This window comes from Stegostoma tigrinum, chromosome 4 (assembly GCF_030684315.1).
Source record: "Stegostoma tigrinum isolate sSteTig4 chromosome 4, sSteTig4.hap1, whole genome shotgun sequence".
Lineage (NCBI taxonomy): Eukaryota > Metazoa > Chordata > Chondrichthyes > Orectolobiformes > Stegostomatidae > Stegostoma > Stegostoma tigrinum.
In genome coordinates, this window is record NC_081357.1 from 86,884,458 (window position 1) to 86,891,022 (window position 6,565).

Sequence of the window (6,565 nt, forward strand, 5' to 3'; positions counted from 1 at the left end):
GGAAGAGAGAAAAGCACTTCATACTGTGATATCAACAACATAGTATGAAGTAACCGCCAGTTAAGAATCCGCTTTGGCTTGGCACGGCACACCTTCCTCTTCCGACATAATCTATCTTCTAAATTTACCCCTCCCCCACGTCCACCCACCCACCGCTTCTCTTGACAAGGCATGAGAAGTTTATTTTTTCCCATTCAAATAAAGTCTTCGCGTTACCCGCCGGGACCCCAGTGAGATAAGCTTGGGAGAGAGAAAGAAAGAGACCCCGGGACACCGCAAGAGAGACGCTACACGACGACTCAAGATTGGGACAGGTCATGCTAACAATACGCAAAACAAACAACGAATTGGGGTGCAGCAATGGCGACGATTTCCCCTTCGATAACTACAACGAAATATCTGCACGATTTGCTCACTACTAAGATTTCTGAGATTCACCTTAGTTAATAGATTCTTATTGAAGCACACACTTGCCACCAATCGGAATACAAAACGAGCCTGATCGAGACCTAGCAGCTTGTTTGGACAGAGCTGGAGTTCGCAAACTCGCAGAGATTAATTCCATTTTAACTCACATCAGGATTTCAGAAAGCTGCAGACATTGCTGCAAATCCCCAGCAGATATACCGTCTCTCCACAAGCTGGTTCAATACCAACTCTGCATTGACTGGTGCAAGTTACAATGCATCTGATGAACACGACGCACACGGAAACGAGGAGGTTCGGGTTTCCTTATAATTGGGTCCCCTCGCAATAGGAACATTCACTCGCGGTGATGGTGGGGCGGGGGCGGTGCTGCGGCTGTTAAACAGCGCAGTGGAAAGGTCGGTCTTTACCGTGTCGAATCCCGGCAGATCCGATGCAGAGCTCCACCCCCGCTCTTCCCCCAGTTCATGTATAGTCGTTGTGAAGTGACAGTGAAGCGGAGAGATGTCACACCATAGTTCACGGCCATTCCAGCTGGACCAGACAACCGATTGTGAAGCGGGCATTTCATCTCCTTTCCCCATAACACGCACACGCAAACACGCACACACTGACACACACACATATTCCCACTTTTATGTTCACATTCTTAACTTGCATTTATTCAAAAAACGTGTCTAAGTAATTAAAATACAATCCTCCTGACGTTGAACGAACCAAAGTATTAATAAACAGAATTCAACTCACTTCAGATGTCAAGTTTTAATGTGTGAATATGCGATGGATACGTGCACATAAGGATGCCTGTGTATGTGTGCGTGTCTATGGATTTGTGTGGGCAGATATGCCTGTGTGTTGATCTGTATATGTGTGGATATATTTACGTGTTAGTAGATATACATATGTGTGGATTTGTCCGTGTGGATATGTGCGTGTGCTTGGACAGGTGTATGCGTGAAAAACCAAAAGAACTGCCCGTGTTGGAATTCAGAAACAAAACAGAAATTGCTGAAAAAAATACTCAGTAGATCCACGGAGAGAAATCAGAGTAAACGTTTCAGATCCAGTGATCATCCTCCAAAACTCTATGTGTATGTATTTGTTTGTGTGTACATTGTGTATGAATATGTATGTGAAGACGTATGTGTGAATATGGGTGTGTAAGGGAATTAATGTGTGTGGACATGTGTGTCTAAATGTGAGTGTGGATGAAGTCATGGCGTGTTTAGAGCACGGAAAGAGGCCTTTCAGCCCACCATTTCTGCACCAACATTCACTTATTCTAAACGCATCTTCAAGCACTTGCCCGTAGCCTTGTATGCTATAGTGTTTCAGGTAGTCATCTGAACAGTCCTTAAATGTTTTGAGGGTTCCCAACTTTACTATCCTCTACCCCTTTTCCCCCGACCCCGTTCAGGCAGTGTGTTTCAGATGCCCACAACGTTCTGAGAAAAAAAAAATCCACAAACCGCTCTAAAGGCTCTGCTCATTCCTTAAAATGGCGTTCCCTGGTTATTGATCCCTCCACTAAGGAGAATAGTTTCTCCCTATCTGCCCTGCATATGTTCTTCATAATTTTGTACACCTCGATCAGATCATCCCTCCCCCACGTCCCAACCTTCAGCCTATCCTGCTGTATTAGTGGGTATGTATGAGAGAGAATGTGTGCTTGTGAATTTGTTTGTATGAATGTATATATGCAAGTGTGTGAGAGAATGTCAATGTGAGAATGTGAATGTGTGCGAGCATGTGTGTGTGTGAATGTGTACGTGCGTGTGTGCTTGCGTGTGTGAGAATGCACGCGTGAATGTGAGGAAGAGTGAATGTGTGTGTATGAGTGTGAAGGCGAGCATTTGTGTGAATGTGCATGAGGGTACGTGGGAGTGGACGTGTGTGTATGAATATGCTTATGAATGTGTGCATGAATTTGTGTAAATGTGTGTGAATCTATGTGTGCGCGAATGTATCAAGTGTATGTGTATGAATATATGTGTGAATATATCAAGTGTATGTGCATGTGTGTGAATTTGTGTGCGCGAATGCATGGGTTTGAATGTGTAAGTTTGTGTGTTTGTGTATGTGGATATACGGGTGATTGTGTTTGTGAATGTGTGTGTTGGTGTGTGTTTGTGTGGAGGTGTGAATGAGGCGAAAGTACCCAGTGAAAGACAGATAAGTTTACATATTGAAGAAAACGCTGCAATCGTGGCGCCCATCAGTGTTGAACATAGACGGCGCCCTAGCACCGCTCTCCAGTCAAATTGTGCTGAATGCTGAGAAACCCGCCACCACACAAACACACACACACACACACACACACATACATATACGCAGGCCCACTTCCATCACAACTTGCTCAACAAATGTGTTTCGGTCCTAACATTTGCCCATCCTGGTCACAATAACTTACTGCTCCAGCTTTCTGTGGGAGACGAATAGCCCAGAGATAGTTAATTAGTTTGTTTCTTTTTTTCAGAAAGCAGCAACAGTTTCTGAGCCTTCCCTCATCTCGTTCGCGTGGATCAGGGAATGACTGACTCCGGTCTTATCTCTCGACCTATTTACTACCCGTTTAGGAGCTGCCCCCGTCGAAGACCCGGAGCCGAGAAGTTGCTTGTCCCTACCTTGCAATCCGATCATGCGGTTATTGCTCTCCGGTGCTGACACACATGCCCATTATGGAGTGGAAAGCTTCCAGTACCCTTATCGAACTCTTCTCATTTTACCTTGAAATGCAAACAGCAGCGAGAGGCGAGCTTTCAGAAAACAATTTAACTCCTGATCGCAGCTTTGCACCTGCGTCGTCTGTGGAGCGGCACCCTCTCCTCTGTCTCCTCAAGCCCACTTTCAAAAGAAACCGTGGCAATCCAACTGGACGGAGTAGGAGATTTTCGAAGTGCGAGAAAGAGGGGGAAATGACACACATAAAGATTGCAAAAAGTCGAAAAAAGAGGTGAAAAGGAAAGGGGGAAAGAGAAAGAGGGAGAAAAGGCTTTTGAGATTGGCTTCCTACAGAAATCGGCTCGAAACTGTAACGGCGCACATCCTTTGGTTACTGAAGGGAGGGGGCGGAAGCGGGAGGGAAGGAGAACGCTGTGTGTATGTGCTGGTGATTGTAAAGAATAGTCAAGGCGCTGGATAAGAGCTAGGTACCAGAGGAGAGCTCCTTCGGGACGCAAATGCGATTGCACGTTAGTCTTGGTGGATTCAGCCACGTCTCAACGTTTGACAGCGCGTCTCGGAAGGATTTTTTTCAACCATCGGTTCCAGCCGTAAGTGGGCGGCCATGGGAATGGAGAAAGAGGATAAGGAAGGAGAGGTGGGCATAAAACAAAAAAAAACTTGCCTACCCTCTTTAAATTTTCAACTCCATCGTTCTAGCGAACACAACGCCTTGATGATGGAGTGAGCAGCTTGCTTGCAGAGGTTCTCCCTCTGGCAGAGTGACGGATGTACGGGAGGACGCCTGAACTTCCCCCACCCCAACCCACTCCCTCCCAAATAATTGGGCATTTGATCTTGGCGAAAATCCCAGTGGTTGGAGACAGTCTCCGGCCAGGAACACAAGTCGACGCGACGGTACCCCCTGAAAGGAAAAATTAAGGCAGAGAGACAGTCGCCTGGTAAACAAATCACGAGAATTTCACACTGGCTCAGGGATCCGCAAACTGAGCAAGGAAGGAAATTCAGTTCACTCTGGATCAGGACCCAGGGGACGGAGGCTGGGGGTGAGATAGGGAGGCGGATATACGCTGAGTTTCTGAAAAGGGACTGTTCAGCAATGGGACTGGAGTTGTGGGGTGGAAATGGGGGTTAAGATTTCTTAATGGCCACCTGACCGAGCAGGCTCGGCCTCTTGCTTATAGCATGGGGACATTGTCGCGTTAATCGCTTCCATGCAATGGGACTAACACGAAATTAAATCCACTCCCAGGATCAGAGTGTGTGAGAGAGAGATACAAGTACACACACGCAGAGAAGACAGCAAAACCGCAGCGCTGTCAGTATCAACAACTGAAAGTGCCAGTGGCTGCAAGCTCATCCCTTACCTTTTACAGACAGACTATACACGTTGTTTGCTTTTATAGGGCATGGTGAACACACACAGACCTAGCAAAGGCAAACACAAACATGCCGGTTAAGGACATACATCCCAATTTGTTATTGAAGAGCCGCAGAACGTCACCGACAGGAAAGACAGGGAACAGCCCTGTTCACGACATGCACCGACCCGTTGTTTTAATGTACCCGTCTTCCTTGTAAAATATACATCCAGCAAGAGTACGTGGTTGGCACCGTCTCTGAGCCCGGAGCAAGAGGATGACTTCAGTAAGGGTAAGAACCGGCAAATGACTCATCTCCAGTTCAAAGGTCGGCAGATCCATTCAGACGGTCGCTAGCTTGCGAGGCGATGAGGCAGCATCGGCCCATCTGAACTGTCCATATGAACCAGCTGAAGAGTAACCAGGCCTGAGCGCTGTATGTGTGTGTGTGTGTGTGTGTGTTTGTGTGTGTTATAACAACTTTGTGAATTAGACAGAACCAGCCATGGAATTAGGTCCCCCGGCGCTGACAGTGCGCAGAAACCTTGGCTGCAATCCGGCGAGGTCAAGTATTAAATCCAAGACACTGTTCTCCAATCCGCTTTCGTTTTCACTTTAAACCCAGTTTAGGGCAGATCTCTCTCACAGCTCCCTCCCTACCAATCGCATTAATTCTTTTGCAGTTATTTAGAGCTTTCTAGTCAATCACATGCGAATTATTATATTATGGAAATGACAACTAGCTGTCGAAAACAAAAGCATTTCCAAGCATACGTTGGCTGGAAGGCCACGTTTTTTTTTAAAATGTAAATTCGTACGCTTCATTGTGGGGCAAGAGCGGGGCTAATGGGGTTGCTGAATTGGAACACGATTTAGAAGCACGCTTGAAACGTTCCCTGGTGCCAGAATGCAGTGTAAGCAACACGGAGATGTAATTTAGTGCAAATCTCCCGGCGCATGGAACTGCATCCCTTATATTTGCTGGATCAGACCGTAACTGTCAGCTCGCCAGTGTTCACAAGTGTCCCCTATCGCTTTTTATTTTGTTTCGTAATTTATGATGCCAGTTACGGTGGCATTGCATAGTCATATGCAGACGTTACACAGCACAGTATTTTCAGTATAGCAACAGACCATTCGGCCCAACAGGATCATGCTCGCCACATAAATCTTCATCTTGTCCCGATTCTTTCGTTCTGCGATTCTTTGCGTGTATATCTTAAAGACACAGCTGGATCTAAGTAAAGAAATTTCTCCCGAATTCCCTATTAGTCATATCTGAGATTTCTGACCTCCCACTTGGACATCCTCCTTATGTTTATCTCATCAACCCCTTTCGCAGTTTTAACAACTCCAGCTTTCTGCTTTCTAGCGTAAAGAGTCGCCAGTACGTACAATCTTTACCACCGATAAAGCGACGCGTTTTGTGTTTCCTATTGGGGATTTTCTTGCTCCAAGGATAAGCAATCTTAGCAATCATTTTAATCATTCGTCAAGACTTCAGCAGACACCTCCACTGCATCTACCCCTCTCCCTTGGGAAGGAGTTCATAGCAGGGTTGTCTGTGAAATAAATCATCGACTTTCATATCTATCCTGTCGTAGTTGGATAGATACCGTCATTATATCTCATTCCGCAGCTACGCTGGCGCCCTCCCTCCCATTTCTCGTTTACTTGATGTCCACTTGACCAGAACATCTGAAAACACTGTCCGTTTTCACATGTATTCTGGTAACATCCAGTTTTTCCCCGTTTTAAACCTCTCTTGACCCTTCCGCCGCCATGAAATTGTTAATCTTGCTCGTCTTGTTTCCCATATCGATCGAGATGGAATCTTTTCCAATTAAAGACTGGGGAGACTGAAGCATTCGGTCCTCGTCACAAACTCTGTTTCCTCACTCTCACGCCATCCCTCTCCTAACAGCGACCCGATTCTGAACCAAATTGTGATTTTGCGTTGAGCTTCCTAAAACTGCATCATCACTAAAAGAATGCCTACTTCCGTCTTTGTGTTCTCCAACTCCACGGCCACACATTTGTTGCTAATCCATTATCCATGCCTTTGCTGCTTTACCATTTTAGTTGACCTTTCAAGG

At 46.1% G+C, this 6,565-nt stretch overlaps 1 protein-coding gene across 17 annotated transcripts in view; it reads right to left on the reverse strand.

The window, feature by feature from the left end:
• Positions 1 to 5,888, reverse strand: part of adgrb3 (adhesion G protein-coupled receptor B3) — a 1,393,543-nt gene extending 1,387,655 nt beyond the window's left edge. For 4 of the 17 annotated variants that reach the window (XM_059645525.1, XM_059645521.1, XM_059645518.1 and 1 more), the window contains exon 1: positions 3,051 to 3,297. The gene's annotated coding sequence lies outside the window, so the exon portion shown is untranslated. Of the gene's footprint in view, positions 1 to 438; positions 861 to 3,050; positions 3,298 to 3,776; positions 3,883 to 4,475; positions 4,537 to 4,657; positions 4,982 to 5,864 lie in introns of those variants that run through there. The other 13 variants (XM_059645524.1, XM_059645522.1, XM_059645509.1 and 10 more) reach the window with 12 other exon arrangements.
• Positions 5,889 to 6,565: the final 677 nt, after the last annotated feature.